The sequence below is a fragment of the Mobula birostris genome, chromosome 6, assembly GCF_030028105.1.
Source record: "Mobula birostris isolate sMobBir1 chromosome 6, sMobBir1.hap1, whole genome shotgun sequence".
Classification (NCBI taxonomy): Eukaryota; Metazoa; Chordata; class Chondrichthyes; order Myliobatiformes; family Myliobatidae; genus Mobula; species Mobula birostris.
The window spans coordinates 99,871,206-99,897,485 of record NC_092375.1 but is presented as its reverse complement, the minus strand read 5'-3'; the positions used below and the strand labels follow the sequence as shown (position 1 = coordinate 99,897,485).

The 26,280-nt window shown below is 47.9% G+C and overlaps 1 long non-coding RNA gene across 1 annotated transcript in view; it reads left to right on the top strand.

Annotated features, from left to right (window-relative positions):
• Window positions 1-26,280, top strand: part of LOC140199852 (uncharacterized) — a 140,680-nt gene that overhangs the window by 88,769 nt on the left and 25,631 nt on the right. Inside the window, exon 2 of the long non-coding RNA XR_011886507.1 lies at window positions 16,460-16,878. This is a non-coding gene — a long non-coding RNA (uncharacterized lncRNA). The remainder of the gene's footprint in view (window positions 1-16,459; window positions 16,879-26,280) is intronic.

Here is a 26,280-nt window from a genome sequence, read left to right as displayed (position 1 = left end):
ATGACCACATTTCGCCATTCCTCACACACACCTACTACCTTTCCCTATTTTTAACACCCACATACCAGCTTTCCGCATTCCTAACACCCCCATGACCATCTTTCCTTATTCCTAACACTTCCATGACCAACTTTACCCATTCCTAACACCAACATACCATCTTCCCCACCCCTAGCACCCAAATGACCACCTCTACCCATTCCTAACACCCTCATGACCACCTTTTCCCATTGCTAAAACCCACATGATCACTTTGCCCATTCTTACCACCCATATGACCACCTTTCCCCATTCCTAATACCCACATGACCAGCTTTCCCCATTCCTAATGCCTACATGCCACCTTTCCCCATTCCTAACACCCACATACCACCTTTCCCCATTCCTAACATCTACCTGACCATCTTTCCCGATTCCTAATACCCACATGACACCATTTCCCATTCCTAACACCCACATGACCACCTGTCCCCATTCCTAACACCCATATGACCACCATTCAACATTCCTAACACCCACATGACCACCTTTCCCCATTCCTAACGCCCACATATTACCTTTCCTGATTCCTAACACTCCCTTGACCACCGTTCTGCATTCCTAACACCGGGATGACCAGCTTTCCCCATTTCTAACACCCCCATGAACACCTTTCCCCATTCCTAACACCCCATGGCCACCTTTCCCCATTCCTAACACCAACAAGACCACCTTTCCCATTCTGAACACCCATATAACCACCTTTCCCCATTCTTAACACCCAGCTGAACACCTTTCCCCTTTCCGAACACCCTGATTACCACCTTTCCCCATTCCTAACACCCACATGACCACCTTTCCCTTTTCCTAACACCCACATAGCACCATTCCCCATTCCTAACACTACCATGACCACATTTCGCCATTCCTCACACACACCTACTACCTTTCCCTATTTTTAACACCCACATACCAGCTTTCCCCATTCCTAACATCCACATGACCATCGTTCCCCATTCCTAATACCCAGATGACACCATTCCCCATTCCAAACACCCACATGACCATCTATCCCCATTCCAAACACCCCCATGACCACCATTCCCCATTCCTAACACCCACAAACCACCTTTCCCCATTCCTAACACCCCCATGACCATCTTTCCTTATTCCTAACACTTCCATGACCATCTTTCCCCATTTCTAACACCCATATGACCACCTATCCCCATTCCTAACACACACATGACCACCTTTCCCCATTCCTAACACCCACATGACCACCTTTCCCCATTCCTAACACCCACATGACCACCTTTCCCCATTCTTAACACCCAGCTGAAACCCTTTTCTCTTACCAAACACCCCGATTACCACGTTTCCCCATTTCTAACGCCCCCATGACATTTCCCAATTTCTAACACCCCCATGACCACTTTTCCCGATTCCCAATACCCACATGACCATCTTTCCCCATTTCTAACACCCACATGACGACCTTCCCCATTCCTATCAGCCACATGCCACCTTACCGCATTCCTGATACCCTCGTACCACCTGTCCCCATTTTCAACAGCCAAATACCACCTTTCCCAATTCCTGACACCCACATGACCACCTTTCCCAATTCCCAACACTCCCATGACCAGCGTTCCCCATTTTCACACCGCCATGACCACCTTCCCCATTCCTACCCACTGTGACCACCTTTCCCCATTCGTAACACACACATACCACATTTCCCCATTTCTAACACCCCAGTGACCTCCTTCCCCAATTCCTAACACCCCATGACCACCTTTCCCCTTCCAAACACCCACATGACCACATTTCCCCATTCCTAACACCCACATGACCACTTTTCCGCATTCCTAACACCGGGATGACCACCTTTCCCCATTTCTAACACCCCCATGAACACCTTTCCCCATTCCTAACACCTGATGGCCACCTTTCCCCATTCCTAACACCCACATACCACCTTTCCCCTTTTCTAACACACCCATGACCACCTTTCCCCATTCCTAACACCCACATGACCACCTTTCCCCATTCCTAACACCCACATACCACCTTTCCCCATTCCTAACACTACCATGACTACCTTTCCCCATTCCTGACACGCACGTACCACCTTTCCCCATTCCTAACACTACCATGACCACCTATGCCCGTTCTAACACCCATGTACCACCTATCCCCATTTTAACACACCCACACCACCCTACCCCATTCCTAACACCCACATGACCACCTATCCCCATTCCTAACACACACATGGCCACCTTTCCCCATTCCTAACACCCACATGACCACCTTTCCCCATTCTTAACACCCAGCTGAACACCTTTTCTCTTACCAAACACCCCGATTACCACGTTTCCCCATTTCTAACGCCCCCATGACATTTCCCAATTTCTAACACCCCCATGACCACTTTTCCCGATTCCCAATACCCACATGACCATCCTTCCCCATTTCTAACACCCACATGACGACCTTCCCCATTCCTATCAGCCACATGCCACCTTACCGCATTCCTGACACCCTCGTACCACCTGTCCCCATTTTCAACAGCCAAATACCACCTTTCCCAATTCCTGACACCCACATGACCACCTTCCCCATTCCTACCCACTGTGACCACCTTTCCCCATTCGTAACACACACATACCACATTTCCCCATTTCTAACACCCCAGTGACCTCCTTCCCCAATTCCTAACACCCCATGACCACCTTTCCCCTTCCGAACACCCACATGACCACATTTCCCCATTCCTAACACCCACATGACCACTTTTCCGCATTCCTAACACCGGGATGACCACCTTTCCCCATTTCTAACACCCCCATGAACACCTGTCCCCATTCCTAACACCTGATGGCCACCTTTCCCCATTCCTAACACCCACATGACCACCTTTCCCCATTCCTAACGCCCACATACCACCTTTCCCGATTCTTAACACTCCCATGACCACCGTTCCCCATTTTCACACCGCCATGACCACCTTCCCCATTCCTACCCACTGTGACCACCTTTCCCCATTCGTAACACACACATACCACATTTCCCCATTTCTAACACCCCAGTGACCTCCTTCCCCAATTCCTAACACCCCATGACCACCTTTCCCCTTCCGAATACCCACATGACCACATTTCCCCATTCCTAACACCCACATGACCACTTTTCCGCATTCCTAACACCGGAATGACCACCTTTCCCCATTTCTATCACCCCCATGAACACCTTTCCCCATTCCTAACACCTGATGGCCACCTTTCCCCATTCCTAATACCCACATGACCATTCCCAACACCCATATAACAACCTTTCCCCATTCTTAACACCCAGCTCAATACCTTTTCCCTTTCTGAACACCCCGATTACCACCTTTCCCCATTCCTAACACCCACATGACCACCTTTCCCTTTCCCTAACACCCACATACCACCTTTCCCCATTCTTAACACTAGCATGACCACCTTTCCCCATTGCTCACACCCACCTACCACCTTTCCCTATTTTTAACACCCACATACCACCTTTCCCAATTCCTAACATCCACATGACCATCTTTCCCCATTCCTAGTACCCACATGACACCATTCCCCATTCCAAACACCCCCATGACCACCTTTCCCCTTTCCAAACTCCCCCATGACCACCTTTCCCCATTCCTAACACCCACATGATCACTTTGCCCATTCCTAACACCCATATGACCACCATTCAACATTCCTAACACCCACATGACCACCTTTCCCCATTCCTAACGCCCACATACCACCTTTCCCCATTCCTAACACCCCCATGACCATCTTTCCTTATTCCTAACACTTCCATGACCAACTTTACCCATTCCTAACACCAACATACCATCTTCCCCACCCCTAACACCCAAATGACCACCTCTACCCATTCCTAACACCCTCATGACCACCTTTCCCCATTGCTAAAACCCACATGATCACTTTGCCCATTCCTACCATCCACATGACCACCTTTTCCCATTCCTAACACCCACATGACCAGCTTTCCCCATTCCTAATGCCTACATGCCACCTCTCCCCATTCCTAACACTACCATGACCACCTTTCCCCATTCCTGACACCCACAAACCACCTTTCCCCAGTCCTAACACCCACATACCACCTTTCCCCATTCCTAACATCCACCTGACCAACTTTCCCCATTCCTAATACCCACATGACACCATTCCCCATTCCTAACACCCACATGACCACCTGTCCCCATTCCTAACACCCATATGACCACCATTCAACATTCCTAACACCCACATGACCACCTTTCCCCATTCCTAACGTCCACATACCACCTTTCCCGATTCCTAACACTCCCATGACCACCGTTCCCCATTTTCACACCGCCATGACCACCTTCCCCATTCCTATCCCCTGTGACCACCTTTCCCCATTCCTAACAAACACATACCACATTTCCCCATTTCTAACACCCCCGTGACCTCCTTCCCCAATTCCTAGCACCCCATGACCAGCTTTCCCCATTCCCAACACCCACATGACCACCTTTCTGCATTCCTAACACCGGGATAACCACCTTTCCCCATTTCTAACACCCCCATGAACACCTTTCCGCATTCCTAACACCCCATGGCCACTTTTCCCCATTCCTAACACCCACAAGACCACCTTTCCCATTCCGAACACCCATATAACCACCTTTCCCCATTCTTAACACCCAGCTGAACATCTTTCCCCGTTCCGAACACGCCGATTACCACCTTTCCCCATTCCTAACACCCACCTGACCACCTTTCCCTTTTCCTAACACCCACATAGCACCATTCCCCATTCCTAACACTACCATGACCACATTTCGCCATTCCTCACACACACCTACTACCTTTCCCTATTTTTAACACCCACATACCAGCTTTCCCCATTCCTAACATCCACATGACCATCTTTCCCCATTCCTAATACCCAGATGACACCATTCCCCATTCCAAACACCCACATGACCACCTTTCCCCATTCCAAACACCCCCATGACCACCATTCCCCATTCCTAACACCCACAAACCACCTTTCCCCATTCCTAACACCCCCATGACCATCTTTCCTTATTCCTAACACTTCCATGACCAACTTTACCCATTCCTAACACCAACATACCATCTTCCCCACCCCTAACACCCAAATGACCACCTCTACCCATTCCTAACACCCTCATGACCACCTTTCCCCATTGCTAAAACCCACATGATCACTTTGCCCATTCCTACCATCCACATGACCACCTTTTCCCATTCCTAACACCCACATGACCAGCTTTCCCCATTCCTAATGCCTACATGCCACCTCTCCCCATTCCTAACACTACCATTACCACCTTCCCCCATTCCTGACACCCACAAACCACCTTTCCCCAGTCCTAACACCCACATACCACCTTTCCCCATTCCTAACATCCACCTGACCAACTTTCCCCATTCCTAATACCCACATGACACCATTCCCCATTCCTAACACCCACATGACCACCTGTCCCCATTCCTAACACCCATATGACCACCATTCAACATTCCTAACACCCACATGACCACCTTTCCCCATTCCTAACATCCACATACCACCTTTCCCGATTCCTAACACTCCCATGACCACCGTTCCCCATTTTCACACCGCCATGACCACCTTCCCCATTCCTATCCCCTGTGACCACCTTTCCCCATTCCTAACAAACACATACCACATTTCCCCATTTCTAACACCCCCATGACCTCCTTCCCCAATTCCTAGCACCCCATGACCAGCTTTCCCCATTCCCAACACCCACATGACCACCTTTCTGCATTCCTAACACCGGGATGACCACCTTTCCCCATTTCTAACACCCCCATGAACACCTTTCCGCATTCCTAACACCCCATGGCCACTTTTCCCCATTCCTAACACCCACAAGACCACCTTTCCCATTCCGAACACCCATATAACCACCTTTCCCCATTCTTAACACCCAGCTGAACATCTTTCCCCGTTCCGAACACGCCGATTACCACCTTTCCCCATTCCTAACACCCACCTGACCACCTTTCCCTTTTCCTAACACCCACATAGCACCAATCCCCATTCCTAACACTACCATGACCACATTTCCCCATTCCTCACACACACCTACTACCTTTCCCTATTTTTAACACCCACATACCAGCTTTCCCCATTCCTAACATCCACATGACCATCTTTCCCCATTCCTAATACCCAGATGACACCATTCCCCATTCCAAACACCCACATGACCACCTTTCCCCATTCCAAACACCCCCATGACCACCATTCCCCATTCCTAACACCCACAAACCACTTTTCCCCATTCCTAACACCCCCATGACCATCTTTCCTTATTCCTAACACTTCCATGACCAACTTTACCCATTCCTAACACCAACATACCATCTTCCCCACCCCTAACACCCAAATGACCACCTGTACCCATTCCTAACACCCTCATGACCACCTTTCCCCATTGCTAAAACCTACATGATCACTTTGCCCATTCCTACCACCCCCATGACCACATTTCCCCATTTCTAACAACCCCATGACCACCTTTCTCCATTCCTAACACCCAGATGACCACCTTTCCACATTCCTAAAACCCCTATGACCACCTTTCCCCATTCCTAACAACCCCATGACCACCTTTCCCCATTCCTAACACCCCCTGTGACCACCTATCCCCATTCCTAACACCACCATCACCACCTTTCCCCATTTCTAACATCCCCATGACCAGCTGTTCCCATTCCTAATACCCACATACCAACTGTCCACATTTCTAACAGCCCCATGACCACATTTCCCCTTGTCCATTCGTCCCCCCCATCCCTCCCCACTGATCTCCCTCCTGGCACTTATCCGTGTAAGCGGAACAAGTGCTACACATGCCCTTACACTTCCTCCCTTACCACCATTCAGGGCCCTAAACAGTCCTTCCAGGTGAGGCAACACTTCACCTGTGAGTCGGCTGGGGTGATATACTGCGTCCGGTGCTCCCGATGTGGCCTTTTATATATTGGCGAGACCCGACGCAGACTGGGAGACTGCTTTGCTGAACACCTATGCTCTGTCCGCCAGAGAAAGCAGGATCTCCCAGTGGCCACACATTTTAATTCCACATCCCATTCCCATTCTGACATGTCTATCCACGGCCTCGTCTACTGTAAAGGTGAAGCCACACTCAGGTTGGAGGAACAACACCTTATATTCCGTCTGGGTAGCCTCCAACCTGATGGCATGAACATCGACTTCTCTAACTTCCGCTAATGCCCCACCTCCCCCTCGTACCCCATCTGTTACTTATTTTTTTACACACATTCTTTCTCTCACTCTCCTTTTTCTCCCTCTGTCCCTCTGAATATACCCCTTGCCCATCCTCTGGGTCCCCCCCACCCCTTGTCTTTCTTCCCGGACCTCCTGTCCCATGATCCTCTCGTATCCCTTTTGCCTATCACCTGTCCAGCTCTTGGCTCCATCCCTCCCCCTCCTGTCTTCTCCTATCATTTTGGATCTCCCCCTCCCCCTCCAACTTTCAAATCCCTTACTCACTCTTCCTTCACTTAGTCCCGACGAAGGGTCACGGCCTGAAACGACAACTGCACCTCTTCCTAGAGATGCTGCCTGGCCTGCTGCGTTCACCAGCAACTTTTATGTGTGTTGCTTGAATTTCCAGCATCTGCAGAATTCCTGTTGTTTCCCCATTGTTAACACCCACATACCACCTATCCCCATTTCTAACATCCCCAAGACCACCTTTCCCCATTCGTAACACTCACACACCACATTTCCCCATTTCTAACACCCTTATGATAACTTTTCTCCATTCCTAACACCCACATATCACCGTTCCCCATTCTCTACACCCTGTGACCACATCTCCCCATTCTAAACACCCCCATAACCAACTTTCCCCATTCCTAAAACCCCCAGGATGACATTTCCCCATTTCTAACAGCCACATACCACCTCTACCCATTCCTAACTCACACATATAACCTTTCCCCATTCCTAACACCCACATACCACCTTTCCACATTCCTAACACCCCAATGACCACCGTTCCCCATTCCTAACACACCCATGACAACCACTCCCCATTCCAAACACCCCCTGTGACCACCTTTCACCATTCCTAACACCCCCATGACCACCTTTCCCCATTGCTAACACACCATAAACACCTTTCCCCATTCCTAACAACCACATACCACCTTTCCACATTCCTAACATCCCAATGACCACCTTTCCCCATTCCTAACACCCCGTGACCACCTTTCCCCATTCCAAACACCCCCTGTGACCACCTTTCACCATTCCTAACACCCCCATGACCACCTTTCCCCATTCCTAACACCCCCATGACCAACTTTCCCCATTACTAACACATCCATGACCACCTTTCCCCATTCCTAACACCTCATCACCACTTTCCCCATCTAACATCCCCATAACCACCATTCCCCATTTCTAACACCAACATACCACCTTTGCCCATTCCTAACCCGCTCATGACCGCCTTTCCCCATCACCACTTTCCTCATCACCACTTTCCCCATCCTAACATCCCCATGACCACCATTCCCCATTTCTAACACCAACATACCACCTTTGCCCATTCCTAACCTGCTCATGACCACCTTTCCCCATTCCTAACACCCCCATGACCACCTTTCCCAATTGCTGTCACCCACATACCAACTTTCCCCATTCCTAACACCCCCACGACCACCTTTCCACATTCCTCATACCCACATGACCAGCTTTCCCCATTCCTAACACTCGTGACCACCTTTCCCCATTCCTAACACCCCGTGACCACCTTTCCCTGTTCCTAACCGCCCCATGACCACCGTTCCCCATTTCTAATACTCCTATGACCACCTTTCCCCATTGCTATCACCCACATACCAGCTTTCCCCATTCCTTACACCCACAGGACCACCATTCCCCATTCCTACCACCTCCATGACCACCTTTCCCCATTGCTATCACTCACATACCAGCTTTCCCCATTCCTAACACGCCCATGACCACCTTTCCCCATTTTTAACAAGCCCATGACCACCTTTCTCCATTCCTAACACCCAGATGACCACCTTTCCACATTCCTAAAACCCCCATGACTACTTTTCCCCTTTCCTAACAACCCCATGACCACCTTTCCCCATTCCTAACACCCCCTGTGACCATCTATCCCCATTCCTAACACCACCATCACCACCTTTCCCCATTTCTAACATCCCCATGACCAACTGTTCCCATTCCTAATACCCACATACCAACTGTCCACATTTCTAACAGCCCCATGACCACATTTCCCCTTGTCCATTCGTCCCCCCCATCCCTCCCCACTGATCTCCCTCCTGGCACTTATCCGTGTAAGCGGAACAAGTGCTACACATGCCCTTACACTTCCTCCCTTACCACCATTCAGGGCCCTAAACAGTCCTTCCAGGTGAGGCAACACTTCACCTGTGAGTCGGCTGGGGTGATATACTGCATCCGGTGCTCCCGATGTGGCCTTTTATATATTGGCGAGACCCGACGCAGACTGGGAGACCGCTTTGCTGAACATCTACGCTCTGTCCGCCAGAGAAAGCAGGATCTCCCAGTGGCCACACATTTTAATTCCACATCCCATTCCCATTCTGACATGTCTATCCACGGCCTCCTCTACTGTAAAGATGAAGCCACACTCAGGTTGGAGGAACATCACCTTATATTCCGTCTGGGTAGCCTCCAACCTGATGGCATGAACATTGACTTCTCTAACTTCCGCTAATGCCCCACCTCCCCCTCGTACCCCATCCGTTATTTATTTTTTTACACACATTCTTTCTCTCACTCTCCTTTTTCTCCCTCTGTCCCTTTGACTATACCCCTTGCCCATCCTCTGGGTCCCCCCCACCCCTTGTCTTTCTTCCCGGACCTCCTGTCCCATGATCCTCTCGTATCCCTTTTGCCTATCACCTGTCCAGCTCTTGGCTCCATCCCTCCCCCTCCTGTCTTCTCCTATCATTTTGGATCTCCCCCTCCCCTTCCCACTTTCAAATCTCTTACTAGCTCTTCCTTCAGTTAGTCCTGACGAAGGGTTTCGGCCTGAAACATCGACTGTACCTCTTCCTAGAGATGCTGCCTGGCCTGCTGCATTCACCAGCAACTTTGATGTTGCTTGAATTTCCAGCATCTGCAGAATACCTGTTGTTTCCCCATTGTTAACACCCACATACCACCTATCCCCATTTCTAACATCCCCAAGACCACCTTTCCCCATTCGTAAAACTCACATACCACATTTCCCCATTTCTAACACCCCCATGATAACTTTTCCCCATTCCTAACACCCACAAACCACCATTCCCCATTCTCTACACCCTGTGACCACATTTCCCCATTCTAAACACCCCCATAACCGACTTTCCCCATTCCTAACACCCCCATGACCACCTTTCCCCATTCCTAACACCCCCATGACCACCTTTCCCCATTCCTAACACCCCCATGACCACCTTTCCCCATTTCTAACACACACATACCACCTTTCACCATTTCTAACACACACATACCACCCTTCACCATTGCTGACACCGACATACCACGTCCCCATTCCGAAACTACCTTTACCACCTTCCCCCATTCCTAACACCCACGTACCACCTTTCCCCATTTTAAAACTCACATACCACCTTACCCCATTCCCAGCACCCACATGGCCATCTTCCCCATTTCTAACACCCCCATGACCATCTTTCCCCATTCCTTACACTCCCATGACCAAATTTTACCATTCCTAACACCCACATACCATCTTTTCCCAGTCCTAACACCCACATGTCCACCTTTCCCCATTCTTAACACGACCATGACCACCTTTCCCCATTTCTGACACTCATGAACCACCTTTCCCCATTTTAACACCCACGTACCACCTTTCCCCATTCCAAACACCCCCATGACTACGGACAGAGCATAGGTGTTCAGGCAGAGAAAGCAGGATCTCCCAGTGGCCACTCATTTTAATTCCACATCCCATTCCCATTCTGACATGTCTATCCACGGCCTCCTGTACTGTAAAGATGAAGCCACACTCAGGTTGGAGGAACAACACCTTATATTCTGTCTGGGTAGCCTCCAACCTGATGGCATGAACATCGACTTCTCTAACTTCTGCTAATGCCCCACCTCCTCCTCGTACCCCATCTGTTATTTATTTTTATACACACATTCTTTCTCTCACTCTCCTTTTTCTTCCTCTGTCCCTTTGACTATACCCCTTGCCCTTCCTCTGGTTTCCCCCCCCCCGCCTTGTCTTTCTCCCCTATCTCCTGTCGCATGATCCTCTCATATCCTCTTTGCCAATCACCTGTCCAGCTCTTGGCTCCATCCCTCCCCCTCCTGTCTTCTCCTATCATTTTGGATCTCCCTCTCCCCCTCCCACTTTCAAATCTCTTACTAGCTCTTCCTTCAGTTAGTCCTGACGAAGGATCTCGGCCTGAAATGTCGACTGTACCTCTTTCTAGAGATGCTGCTTGGCCTGCTGCATTCACTAGCAACTTTGAGTTGTGTTGCTTGAATTTCCAGCATCTGCAGAATTCCTGTTGTTTGCCTCTTAAATTTCTCACACGGCTCACTTCCCCTACTTGTCCTCTGATGATTTTTGTTAGCTTAAGCAGATCAATTTTCTTTACTCCCCCTTCCCCCTCAAATCTTACCACTACATTTAGCAATTTTGCCCTCAGGCCCTTCTCCTCAATTTCTCTTCCCTCACTTTCCGATTCACCTACACTAGACCCACCTCCTTTCTTTCACTTTCCTCAGGAACTAGTCTAGAATCTAAAGAGTTTTGAAAAATTATCACTAATGCATCCACTATTTCTTGGGCTACTTCCTTAAGCACTCTGGGATGCAGACCATCTGGCCCTGGGGATTTATCTGCCTTTAATCCCTTCAATTTACCTAACACCACTTCCCTACTAACATGTATTTCCCTCAGTTCCTCCATCTCACTAGACCCTCTGTCCCCTACTATTTCCAGAAGATTACTTATGTTCTCCTTAGTGAAGACAGAACCAAAGTAGTTATTCAATTGGTCTGCCATGTCCTTGTTCCCCATAATCAATTCATCTGTTTCTGCCTGTAAGGGACCTACATTTGTCTTAGCCAATCTTTTTCTTTTCACATATCTATAAAGCTTTTACAGTCAGTTTTTATGTTCCCTGCCAGTTCTCTCTCATAATCTCTTTTCCCTTTCCTAATTAAGCCCTTTGTCCTCCTCTGCTGGTCTCTGAATTTCTCCTAGTCCTCAGGTGAGTCGCTTTTTCTGGCTAATTTATATGTTTCTTCTTTGGAATTGAAACCATCCCTAATTTCCCTTGTCAGCCACGGGTGCACTACTTTCCCTGATTTATTCTTTTGCCAAACTGGGATGAACAATTGTTGTAGTTCATCCATGCGATCTTTAAATGCTTGCCATTGCATATCAACCGTCAACCCTTTAAGCATCATGTGCCAGTCTATCTTAGCTAATTCACGTCTCATACCTTCAAAGTTACCCCTCTTTAAGTTCAGAACCTTTGTTTCTGAATTAACTATGTCACTCTCCATCTTAATGAAGAATTCCACCATATTATGGTCACTCTTACCCAAGGGGCCTCTCACGACAAGATTGCTAATTAACCCTTCCTCATTGCTCAAACCCAGTCTAGAATGGCCTGCTCTCTAGTTGATTCCTCGACATGTTGGTTCAAAAAACCATCCCGCATGCATTCCAAGAAATCCTCTTCCTCAGCACCTTTACCAATTTGGTTCACTCAATCTAGATATAGATTGAAGTCACCCATTAAAACTGCCGTTCCTTTATTGCACGCATTTCTAATTTCCTGTTTAATGCCATCCTCAACCTCACTACTACTGTTAGGTGGCCTGTACACAACTCCCACCAGCGTTTTCTGCCCCTTAGTGTTATGCAGCTCTACCCATATCGATTCCACATCCTCCCGGCTAATGTCCTTCCTTTCTATTTCATTAATCTCCTCTCTAACCAGCAATGCTACCCCGCCTCCTTTTCTTTCATGTCTATCCCTCCTGAATATTGAATATCCCTGAATGTTGAGCTCCCATCCTTGGTCACCCTAGAGCCATGTCTCTGTGATCCCAACTATATCATATTAATTAATAACAATCTGCACTTTTAATTCATCCACCTTGTTACGATTGCTCCTTGCATTGACACACAAAGCCTTCAGGCTTGTTTTCACAATACTCTTGGCCCTGATACAATTATGTTGAAAAGTGGCCCTTTTAGATATTTGCCCTGGATTTGCCAGCCTGCCACCTTTACTTACCACCTTACTACTTTTTGCTTCTACCCTCATTTTACACCCCTCTGTCTCTCTGCACTTTTTCCCATCCCCCTGTTGTGAACTAACCTCCTCTCTCCTAGTCTCTTTAATTTGTTTCCCACCCCTCAACCATTCTAGTTTAAAGTCACCTCAGTAGCCTTCGCAAATCTCCCCACCAGGATATTGGTCCCCCTGGGATTCAAGTGTAACCCATCCTTTTTGTACAGGTCGCAGCTGCGCCAAAAGAGGCCCCAGTGATCCAAAAACTTGAATCCCTGCCCCCTGCTCCAATCCCTCAGCCACGCATTTATCCTCCACCTTATTGCATTCCTACTCTCACTGTTGCATGGCACAGGCAGTAATCCCAAGATTACTACCTTTGCGGTCCTTTTTCTCAACTCCCTATATTATCCTTTCAGGACCTCTTCCATTTTCCTACCTATGTCATTGGTACCTATATGTACCATGACCTCTGGCTTCTCACCCTCCCACTTCAGGATATCTTGGACGCGATCAGAAATATCCCGGACCCTGGCACCAGGGAGGCAAACTACCATCTGGGTCTCTGGACTGCATCCACAGAATCACCTATCTGACCCCCTTACTATTGAGTCCTCTATTACAACTGCCCTCCTCTTCCTTTCCCTACCCTTCTGAGCTACAGGGCCGGACTCTGTGCCAGAGGCACGGCCACTGTTGCTTCCCCCAGGTAAGCTGTCCCCCCCAACAGTACTCAAACAGGAGTACCTATTGTCAAGGGGCACAGCCACCGGGGTACTCTCTATTATCTGACTCTTCCCCTTCCCCCTCCTAACCGTGACCCACTTGTCTGCCTCCCGTGGCCCCGGTGTGACCACCTGCCTGTAACTCCTCTCTATCAACTCCTCACTCTCCCTGACCAGATGAAGGTCATCGAGCTGCAGCTCCAGTTCCCTAACACGGTCCCTTAGGAGCTGCATCTCAGCGCACCTGGCGCAGATGTGGACGTCTGGGAGGCTTGGAGACTCCAGGGCCTCCCACATCCGGCACCGAGAACAACAAACTGCCTTCACACTCATACTGCCCCTCTCCTCAAATAACAACAAAAAATGAATACCAAACCTTCCTCGCCTCACCCGTTTCCGCTTAAGCCAGTTGAGCCGAAGCCCTTAAGCCTTCACTCTGCTCCCAGCTCACTCCGCCGCCCACAAACTATGCTGCCCGCTGTATGAGACTGTGTTCCTTTTAAATCTTCTGCGCTTTACTGCCCGACATCACACGCCTGCGCAGTCCCGCCCCTCTGAACGCCGATGGGAAAAAAAACTGAAAAATTCAAAAATGGCTTCCTCCGCACTCCCGCTCCGATTCTCAGACTTCCTTCTTCAACGGAGCAGAATGGTGGTAGAGGGGAACTGATTAGGTCTGGAATCCAAAAAGAAGCGGAGAGCTTTGAGACCTTCCTGATGGGGGATGGAAGTATATAGGGACTGGACATCCATGGTGAAAATAAAGCGGCAGGGGCCGGGGAACTTAAAATCATTGAAAAGTTTTATCATACTGGTTCCATGCCCCTGCCATATTAGTTTAAACCACTCCCAGCAGCTCTAGTAAACCTACCCGTAAGGTCACCCTTGGATTCAAGTACAACTCTTCCCCTTTGTACAGGTCACTCCTACCCCAGAAGAGGTCCCAATGATCCAGAAATCTGAATCCCTGTCCCCTGCTCTAATACTTCAGCCATGTATTTATCTGCCACCTCATTCTATTCCTATACTCACTGTTGCTTGGCACACGCAGCTATCACGAGATTACTACCCTTGACGTCCTGTTTTTCAACTCCCTTCCTAACTCCCTATATTCTATATTAAGGTCCTGCTTTTTTCTACCTATGTCGTTGGTACCAACATGTACCACGACTTCTGGCTGCTCACCCTCCCTTTACCGGATATTGTGGACGTGCTCAGAAACATCGCGGACCCTGGCACCTTGGAGGCAGACTACCATCTGTGTTTCCTTTTCTCATCCACAGAATCACCTGTTTGACCCCCTGACTATTGAGTCCCTTGTTACTGCTGCCGTCCTCTTCAGTTCCCTACCCTTCTGAGCCACAGGCCAGACTCAGTACCAGAGGCACGGCAGGAAGTTAGAAGAAAAGGAATTATAAGCCAGTTATCTTGACTTCGGTGGTTCAGATTTTAGAATCCATTATTATGGATGAGATTTTGGGTACTTGGAGGCGCATGCTAAAGTATGCCAAAGTCAGTGTGGTTCCCTGAAGGGAAAACATTGCCCGACAGGTCTGTTGGACTTGTTGGGGGAAATAATAGGCATAATGGGCAAAAGAGAGGCAGAGCGTGCTGTTCAGGAGGCATTTAACAAGTTGCCACACATGAGGCTGCTTAACAAAATAAGAGCCCATGGAAAGATACTCACGAGGACAGAAGATTGACTGACTAGCAGCAGGTAAAACGTCGTAATAAAGGGGGCCTACTCTTATTGGCTGTCAGTAACTATATTGTTCTGTAGAGGGAAATATCAGGACCACTTCTTTTCACGTGATAGCTCAATGACTTGGATGATGGAATTGGTGTTTTTTGGACAAGATGATACAAAGATCGATGGAGGGCTATTTGTGTTGTTAGAGCAGGAAGTCAGTGGAATAACTTGGATGGATTGTGAGAATAGACAAAGAAGTAACAGATGGAACAGTGTGCAGGGAATTGTATGATTATGCACTTTGGTGGAAGGAATTAAGGCCTAGACTATTTCCTAAAGGGGGAGAAAAATTCAAAAATCATAAATGCAAAGGGAATTGGGAGTCCTTCTCCAGGATTCCCTGATGGTTAACTTGCAGGTTGCATCAGTGGTAATGTAAGCAAATGCATTGTCATCACTCCTTCCGAGAGGACCACGAGATAAAAGTGAGGATGTAATACAAGGCTTTAGATAGACTGCACCTGGAGTATTGTGAACATTTTTATGACTATCATCTGAGAGGAGATGCGCTGTCATTGGAGAGTGTCCAGATGTGGTTCACGGAAATTGTTCCGGGAATGAAAGAGTTAAAGAATCCACAGCATTTGATTGCTCTCTACCTGTTCCTGCAGGAGATAAGAAGAATGAAGAGAAGGCAATGGTCTCACAGAAACAGATGGAATGTTGAAAGGTCGAGATAGAGTGGATATGGAGAAGATGCTTCCTTTCGTGGGTCACTCTATGTCCAGTGGACAAAACGTCAGATTGGAGGGATGTCCATGGAGTTCATCAACCAGATGATGGTGAATCTGTCAAAGTCCTCACAACACATGGCTGTGGTGGCCAAGTCATTGAATATACTTAAACCGGGCTTTGATAGATTTCTGTCAAATTTAGAGTGAGAAGGCAGGATAATGAGGTTGATCTGGATAAGAAATCTGCCATGATGGAATAGCGGAGCAGAGGCGATGGCCCAAGTACCCTAATTCTGCTCCCATGGCACCTGATATTCTGGACTGCTCTGAGAAGGATTTCAGTTTTTTTTAGTATGGTGAGTAATTAATATCTGCAGTTTGCTGTTGGTAAGTATGCTGCAGTTGAATGCAATCACTAGAGAGTCTTTCGGGAAAGCAATTAAATCTGGTATAGCAGAACATTATCCCAATGCAGGCAGTGGTGTAAGTGGATGATTAACGTACGTGATTTACCAAACGGCCTGGTTCTCTGCTGTAAGACCAATGAGCCTACACTTCTCATGGGACATATTGAATGATTGTGTCCCAGACTCTTCTATTCAGTATCTCCAACGAAGAGATAACACTCTGGAAAAAAAGTCACATTCAGTTCTTTTCTTTATTGAATACCAAAAGGATCTATATCGGGCCTCTTGGAGCTTCTCTGTTCTGTTCGTGACTGCTGAGGTTTCTTCCCGGTGCTCGGGTTTTCAGCAACATCCTAAAGTGCTAAGCGTCCGCAAGCTCATTGGTCACATGCCTGTAATTTGGTAGCATCGGCTGGGTGGGCCAGATGGGCCTGTTACCAACCTGCTGTCATGGTCCGGTCCATGAAGTCTGCATTCCGGTTCACAGTCCGGACCATCGATCCATATTCCAGATTTTCTGGTTTTCCCTTGTCCTGTTATGTGTGCACATGATTCTGATTTTGGGCTGGCTACATAAATATCTCCTGGATTCAGCTTCATTTGCTTGGTGCTGCCTGTGGCTGGCGATGGCGGTGGCGGTCCAGACTGCTAGGGTGTTGTGGGGGACATTCTGTGGGAATATTGACCGACGGCCTGTATAGGTCTGGGACGATATTTGTACATGGTTCCTTGCAAGCTCTGATAGGATGGCAGGGAGGGAGACTGATGGTGACAGCAATAGCATGGAGTCAGAGTGGGAAGAGGGACTAAGAACAGGAAAGTGATGGGTTGCAAGAGACAGGGTGATTGGAGGGTGGCTAATGTAACCCCACTTTTTAAAAAAGGAGGGAGAGAGAAACCGGGGAATTATAGACCGGTTAGCCTAACATCGGTGGTGGGGAAACTGCTAGAGTCAGTTATCAAAGATGTGATAACAGCACATTTGGAAAGCGGTGAAATCATCGGACAAAGTCAGCATGGATTTGTGAAAGGAAAATCATGTCTGACGAATCTCATAGAATTTTTTGAGGATGTAACTAGTAGAGTGGATAGGGGAGAACCAGTGGATGTGGTATATTTGGATTTTCAAAAGGCTTTTGACAAGGTCCCACACAGGAGATTAGTGTGCAAACTTAAAGCACACGGTATTGGGGGTATGGTATTGATGTGGATAGAGAATTGGTTGGCAGACAGGAAACAAAGGGTGGGAATAAACGGCACCTTTTCAGAATGGCAGGCGGTGACTAGTGGGGTACCGCAAGGCTCAGTGCTGCGATCCCAGTTGTTTACAATATATATTAATGACTTAGACGAAGGAATTAAATGCAGCATCTCCAAGTTTGCAGATGACATGAAGCTGGGCGGCAGTGTTAGCTGTGAGGAAGATGCTAAGAGGATGCAGGGTGACTTGGATAGGTTAGGTTAGTGGGCAAATTCATGGCAGATGCAATTTAATGTGGATAAATGTGAGGTTATCCACTTTGGTGGCAAAAACAGGAAAACAGATTATTATCTGAATGGTGGCCGATTAGGAAAAGGGGAGGTGCAACGAGACCTGGGTGTCATTATACACCAGTCATTGAAAGTGGGCATGCAGGTACAGCAGGCGGTGAATAAGGCGAATGGTATGCTCGCATTCATAGCAAGAGAATTCGAGTACAGGAGCAGGGAGGTACTATTGCAGTTGTACAAGGCCTTGTTGAGACCACACCTGGAATATTATGTGCAGTTTTGGTCCCCTAATCTGAGGAAAGACCATCCTTACCATAGAGGGAGTACAAAGAAGGTTCACCAGATTGATTCCTGAGATGGCAGGACTTTCATATGATAAAAGACTGGATCGGCTAGGCTTATACTCATTGTAATTTAGAAGATGGAGGGGGGATCTTATTGAAACGTATAAAATCCTAAAGGGATTGGACAGGCTAGATGCAGGAAGATTGTTCCCGATGTTGGGGAAGTCCAGAACGAGGGGTCACAGTTTGAAGATAAAGGGGAAGCCTTTTAGGACCAAGATTAAGAAAAACCTCTTCACACAGAGAGTGGTGAATCTGTGGAATTCTCTGCCACAAGAAACGGTTGAGGCCAGTTCATTGGCTATATTTAAGAGGGAGTTAGATATGGCCCTTGTGGCTAAAGGGATCAGGGTGTATGGAGGGAAGGCTGGTACAGGGTTCTGAGTTGGATGATCAACCATGATCATACTGAATGGTGGTGCAGGCTCGAAGGGCGGAATGGCCTACTCCTGCACCTATTTTCTATGTTTCTATGTCTGGCGAAATTAGTCCTTACTCTTAATAATTTCTCCTTTGGCTCCTCCACTTCCTCCAAACTAAAGGTGTAGCTATGGGCACCCGTATGGGTTCTAGCTATGCCTGCCTTTAAGTTGGCTTTGTGGAACAATCTATGTTCCGAACCTATTCTGGTATCTGTCCCCCACTTTTCCTTCGCTACATCAATGACTGCATTGGCGCTGCTTCCTGCTCGCATGCTGAGCTCGTTGACTTTATTAACTTTGCCTCCAACTTTCACCCTGCCCTCAAGTTTAGTTGGTCCATTTCCGACACCTCCCTCCCCTTTCTAGATCTTTCTGTCTCTATCTATGGAGACAGCTTATCCACTGATGTCTACTATAAGCCTACCGACTCTCACAGCTATTCCTCTTCTCACCCTGTCTCTTGCAAAAATGCCATCCCCTTCTCGCAATTCCTCCGTCTCCGCCGCATCTGCTCTCAGGATGAGGCTTTTCATTCCAGGACGAGGGAGATGTCCTCCTTTTTTAAAGAAAGGGGCTTTCCTTTCTCCTCCATCAACTCTGCTCTCAAACGCATCTCCCCCATTTCACGCACATCTGCTCTCACTCCATCCTCCTGCCACCCCACTAGGAATAGGGTTCCCCTGGTTCTCACCTACCACCCCACCAGCCTCCAGATCCAACATATTATTCTCAGCAACTTCCGCCACCTCCAACGGGATCCCACCACTTAGCACACCTTTCTCTCCCCCCCCCCTCTGCTTTCCGCAGGGATTGCTCCCTACACGACTCCCTTGTCCATTCGTCCACCCCATCCCTCTTCACTGATCTCCCTCCTGACACTTATCCTTGTAAGCGGAACAAGTGCTACACATGCCCTTACACTTCCTCCCCTACCACCATTCAGGGCCCCAGGCAGTCCTTCCAGGTGAGGCGACATTTCACCTGTGAGTCAGCTGGGGTGATATACTGCGTCCGGTGCTCCCGATGTGGCCTTCTGTATATTGGTGAGACCCGACGCAGACTGGGAGACCGTTTTGCTGAACATGAACGTTCTGTCCGCCAGAGAAAGCAGGATCTCCCAGTGGCCACACATTTTAATTCCACATCCCATTCCCATTCTGACATGTCTATCCACAGCCTCCTCTACTGTAAAGATGAAACCACACTCAGGTTGGAGGAACAACACCTTATATTCCGTCTGGGTAGCCTCCAACCTGATGGCATGAACATCCACTCCTCTAACTTCCACTAATGCCCCACCTCCCCCTCGTACCCCATCCGTTATTTACTTTTATACACACATTCTTTCTCTCACTCTCCTTTTTCTCCCTCTGTCCCTCTGACTATACCCCTTGCCCATCCTCTGGGTTCCCCCCCCCACTTTCCTTCTCCCTGGGCTTCCTGTCCCATGATCCTCTCATATCCCCTTTGCCATTCACCTGTCCAGCTCTTGGCTCCATCCCTCCCCCTCCTGTCTTCTGCTATCATTTTTGATCTCCCCTCCCCCTCCCACTTTCAAATCTCTTACTAACTCTTCCTTCAGTTGGCCTGCTGCATTCACCAGCAACTTTGATGTGTGTTGCTTGAATTTCCAGCATCTGTAGAATTCCTCTTGTTTGAGGATGAGCCAGCATGTTTACAAGTAGATGATTGTAAGGAAGGACAAGCCAATGATTGGGTTCAAATGTGGACAGTCTAAAGATAAGATAAGATGAAGCTTTATTTATCCCAAAGAAAATTATTGTTGCAAGGTTGCTGAGTCAGAATATAAACTTTACAATGCAAAATATAAGCATTGAGTTACAAAAAATACAAAATGTACATTAAAAAGTAATAGTGCAAAATACAAGGGGTGATTGATAAGTTCGTGGCCTAAGGTAGAAGGAGTCGATGTTAGAAAACCTAGCACATTTATTTTTCAACATGGTCCCCTCCTACACTTACACACTTAGTCCAGCAGTTGTGGAGCATACGGATCTTAGACCTCCAGAAAGTGTCCACAGCAGGGGTGATTGATAAGTTCATAGCCTAAGGTAGAAGGAGATGAGTTATTAACTTCAAACTTTCTGCATAATCACTCAAAGCGTTGAAATGCATGTGCATGTAACGAGAGCTGTATAGCTCATCTCCTTCTACCTTAGCCCATGAACACGCATTTCGGGTGGCTCTGGAAGTCGAGCCCCAGTAGCACAGGGGCACACAGTTGAGGCTTGACCAGTAACATAAAGTCTCGATATTCTGTGCCCTGCCCCACCAGCGTCGCTACACAACACCGCCCGCCCCGCCCCCCCCAGATGTCTGTTGTATGCGACCCGGAAGCCATGACGACACTCTGACTTACCGGCCATATCGCGAGTCCACAGTGCTGCACTGGGTCCGGGTGGATAAAACTCTCCGTGCTGCCTGTGTCAAACAGGCAGCTTGTCCTGCGCCTGTTGGTGGGGAGCTGGTGGGGAGCGCTTTGGTCGAGGGTCACAGCAGCCAGGGTTGAGTTGCCGTCTTGGTCCAGCGTGGTGGGGTGCCCCGTAAGCACCCGTTGGTCATAGGCGGTGGGAGGTGGCACCCACCAAGATGGTTTCCCCCATGTTTTGCACGCGGTGGCGGTGTGCAGGGAAGATGGCAACCCCCATGTCTCGCATGTGTGGTGGTGTGTAGGGAAGATGGCGACCCCCATGTCTCGCATGTGGCACTGCTCGATCCTGCTAGCAGTTTGGACCTACAGACCTTGGCGAAGTGGCCCTTCTTTCCGCAGCTGGAGCAGGTAGCTTGTCGGGCTAGGCAGCGTTTCCGGGGGTGCTTCTCGAGTCCGCAGAAGTTGCACTTCATGGACTTGCGACTGGCAGCAGCCGAGGTCGATTTGCCGGCGGGTTGCGGGGTCTGCGGTGCCCACGAGGCCATCGGGGGATCGCGTACCTGGAGAGCCTCAGAGTTGTGCAGAACAGCCTGCAGCGTATCAGCCAGCTCTATCGCCGAACTTAAGGTAAGGTCAACTTTTTCCAACAGCCGCTGGCGCACGTACACTGACCTGGTCCCCGTGACGAAGGCGTCTCTCACTAGGAGCTCTGCATGCTGTCCTGTCGTCAGTTTTTGGCAATTGCAGGCTCGCATGAGCATCTGTAGGGCCCGGACAAACCCAGCACTTGATTCCCCCGGCCGCTGGTGCCGAGTCGCTAAACGATGTCGTGCATAGATGCTGTTTATCGGCCACAGGTATTGTCCTTTGAGTGCGCTTATCGCGCCGTTGTAGCTCAGCTGGTCTCTGATCAGCGTGTAGACCCGTGGACTGACCCTGTAGAGTAGAACTCTGCGCTTCGCTGCGGGGGTGGTTGTTTTAATCTCCTCTAGGTACAATTCGAAGCAGGCCAGCCAGAGTTCGAAAGCATTTCCAGCTTCAGGTATTTGCGAATCAAGGTCTAACTTGTCCGGTCTCAGAGTATGTTCCATGCTTTAAAATTTACTGCAAATAAAATTGAAGAACTTCAATTATTCCAAAAGACTGAAGTAGAGGAAGTACTAAAAGGCTTTTATTCGCAGTAAAATATGACTTCCAGCATGCTGCGTGTCTGCCCCTGGACTGAGGGGGAGCGGCACGGCGAAATCACCTTTATTCAGGGATCTGTGGGAGGAGCCACAGGGGCAGTCAGCAGAGGGGTGTGTACAGACAGTTAATCCAGTTAAAACATATATAGTTTACCAGACCTACAGCATCACACCTGTTTGTCTGCAACTGTGCTACACGTTCATTTGCCTTATTCTGTACACTGTCCACATCCAGGTACAGTACCTCCAGTCCTGAATTCACTCTTTTCGATTTTGACGCACCTGCTCAGTCTTTGGATTCCTAACATTGTCTGATGTCTTACCGACATATGCCTTCACAACATCTCCACTAACTGTTCTGTCACTCGTTTTCCCATCCTGCTGCAGATCTCGTCTAACTAGTGGTATATTATCCCAATGAAGGCAGAGAGAGTGACAGTATATGGACCATTAATGGACGTGATTTTTCCAGACAGCCTGTTTCTCTGCTGTATGGCCCATGATCCTCTACTGTTCATTGGACATTTTGTGTCATTGTGTTGCACACTCTTCTATTTGGTACCTCAAATGAATGCATGATACTCTGGAAAAAGGTGACATTCAGTTCTCTCCTTTATTGAAAACCAATGGCTTCTGTATCGAAATCAGGTCTCTAAGGAGTTTGTACGTTCTCTGCGTGACTGTGTGCTTTCCTCCAGGTGCTCTGGTTTCCATATACATCCCAAGACACTAATGGATAGCAGCATCATCGGTCAAATGTCTATAATTGGGTGGCATCGGCTCGGTGGCTGTTACCGACACGTAACTCTAAAACTTGTGCTGCAAACACTACGTATTGTTTTATTAATTCAGATTGGACAGCGCTTCTATGGTACCAAATGAAAGCTTTCTGAATGTTGAAAGACACCATAGCTTTCACTTTTCATCGTCTACTATGTCAATATAATGACTAAAAGGTTAGTGCATTGTCATCTTCCAGGGGTTCATGTTTCCCGTTTTCTAAATAATTTTTGATTTTCTCTGCTCTGACATCCCTGTTTGTGTTCACCTATTACAAATACAATGATATTTTCATCACTCTCAATGCAAGGATTGTCCATTTATCTGTATCTGTTTTTACTCTACATACCTTTTTAAACAATACAAGGATTTGATCGGCTAGAATTCAACCTCTGGCATCTCTTCCATTGCACATAGAGCTCTGGTAAACAACAGGCAAGCATGTGAGTTTTCTACTTCATCTGGACAATTTCACTACGTATTCTGAGACACAAACTGCTTATAGCTGCTCAACTATTGGCCTTCCACCCCGCGTCCGTTTCTTTGGCATATTGCACTATGGAAGGTGAGAGTTGAATCAGCAGTTGCTTGGGTCGAAGGGCCGGAATAGCCTGTTCCACGCTGTGTCTCTAAATAAATTAAATAAGACTGTGTGGCTATATGTAACATATACTTAACTTGTGACCATATACTTCATTTCAACTTGTGGGAAGCCTGTGGTAAACTGTAAAAGTAACAAACTGAACGGAATGTTCTGTGATCCTGGTGATATAGAAACGCGCGACTCTCTGTCTCCCTGTATAAGTTTTGTCGAATGTTTCAAAGCAGCCAGCATGGTCATCATCAGGTTTTATAACTAACAGAGATGAAGAAGCAGAGCCAAATTTATTTATTTATTTATTTGTGTCAATATAAGACCAGAAGACCAGAAGTCATAGGAGCAGAAAGCAGAATTAGGCCACTTGGCCCATCGAGTTATGTACCCTTAGGTCTTTCAGCTTATTGAGCACCTTCTCCCTTGTAATAGTAACTGCACTCACTTCTCCTCCTTCACACACTACAACATCTGGCACACTGCTGGTGTCCTCTGCAGTAAAGACAATGCAAAATACTCATTTAGTCCATCTGACCTTTCTTGCCTCCCGCTATTATTTCTTAGCCCTCATTTTCTAGTGGCCCTATATCCATTCTCATCTCTCTTTTATATTTTACATACTTGAAAAAGCTTTTACTATCCACCTCTATTGTTTGATAGCTTGCTTTCATATTTCATCTTTTCCCTTCTACTGATTCTTTTAGTTGCTCTCTGTAAGTTTTTAAAAGCTTCCCAATCTTTATCTTCCCTCTAATTTTTACTCTGCTCTATGCCTTCCCTGTTGTTTCTACATTAGCTTTGACTTCCATTGTCAGCCATGGTTGTACTATTTTGCCATTTGAGTATTTATTCGCTTTTCAAGTTCATCTATCCTGCACCTTCCTCATTTCCCCAGAAACTCAAGCCATCCCTGCCAGCATCTCCTTCCAATTTACTTTGGACAACTCCTCTCTCATACCACTGTAATTTCCCTTACTCCACTGAAATACTGCTACTTCAGACTTTACTTTCTCCCTATCAAATTTCAAGTTGAACTCAATCATATTGTGATCACTAGCTCATAAGCTAATGTAGATGAACTGAACACACTGATGAGGGAGAGGGAGAAGTGGAGAGTCCGTCATCCTGCCCGACGCCGGCCCCCTAGGCCTGAGTTGACGTAGTAGTAGTAGCTCTTAAGGGCTCTTTTACCTTCAGCCCCCTAATCGCCACTGGTTCATTACAAAACGCACAATAAAGTACAGCTAATGCCCTAGTAGGCTCAATGACAAGCTGCTCTAAAAAGACATCTCATAGGTATTCAACAAACTCACTCTCTTGAGGTGCATTACGAACTTGATTTTCCCAATCAACCTGCATCTGTCCTATCCCGAGTCCCTTCATTCTGGCTTGCCAAATTAGTTTAAACCCTCCTGACAGCTCTAACAAACCTGATGGCAAGAATATTGGCCCCTCTCTGGTTCAGGTGCAACCTGTCACTTTTGAACAGGTCATACCTCTCTCAGAAGAGATCCCAATGATCCAAGAACCTGAAGCCCTGCCCCCGCACCAGCTTTTCAGTCACGCATTTATCTGCCAAACCATCCGACCAAGTGCTCCAGGCACTTCAAGCTGCTAGAAGCAAAGCGCAACAGACTGCAAGGCAGTGTGCAAATGAGTACTGGCTCCAGCTCAGTGAGGACATTCAGACAGCAGCTATGTCAGGCAACATCAGATTGATGTATGATGGCATCAAGAAGGCCCTTGGTCCATTGCCTGGCAAGACAGCACCCCTGAAGTCATCCAGCGGTGAAATAATCGTCGATAAAAGCGAGCCGATGGAACGCTGGGTAGAATACTACTCTGATCTCTACTCGAGAGAAAATGTTGTTGTTAGCTCAGCCATTGATGCCATCAATTGTCTGCCAGTCATGGATGAACTTGACTCCGAACCAACCATTGAGGAATTCAGGAAGACAATTGGCAGTCTAGCGCTAGGAAAAGCTCCTGGCAATGATTGGATTCCTCCAGACCTGATCAAACACTGCAAGAGCTCACTCCTCCAACCTTTACACAAGGTCCTCCGTCAGTGCTGGAAGGAAGGAGCCGTACCACAAGATATGCACGACTCCAAAGTCATCACTTCGTACAAGAACATGGG